General features: G+C 67.3%; 1 protein-coding gene across 1 annotated transcript in view; it reads right to left on the reverse strand.

The window, feature by feature from the left end:
- Positions 1-336, reverse strand: part of LOC102468219 (putative palmitoyltransferase ZDHHC11) — a 54,303-nt gene that overhangs the window by 42,789 nt on the left and 11,178 nt on the right. The window lies entirely within an intron of this gene.

The following is a 336-nucleotide window of genomic DNA, read 5'->3' on the forward strand; positions in this document are numbered from 1 at the left end:
GCTGACCCCCGCAGAGGCTGGCAGTGCACAGGCTGTTGGGGACGACTTGCCTGGTGCTTCTTGGGCCTGCGAGGCCAGGGCCCCCAGGAGCCATTTCAGCACACCCTTTGGGGGTCCTGGCTGAGCGGGAGCCTCAGGGCCTTCTCCATGGAGCTCACTCAGCTCACTCAGACACGCTCACGTGTAGCCCGGAATTCGGAGCGAGCGACACGCAGGCCCTGACCCCCCGCCTGAGGCCAGCCTGGACTGCGACGGCCGAGGTGACATGAGGAGACGTGCAGGGCTGCCCCCAGGCCACAGCGGCCCACAGCCAAGACTTGCTCCAGCCCCATGTCA

This window comes from Tupaia chinensis, unplaced genomic scaffold (assembly GCF_000334495.1).
Source record: "Tupaia chinensis unplaced genomic scaffold, TupChi_1.0 Scaffold000020_1, whole genome shotgun sequence".
Lineage (NCBI taxonomy): Eukaryota > Metazoa > Chordata > Mammalia > Scandentia > Tupaiidae > Tupaia > Tupaia belangeri.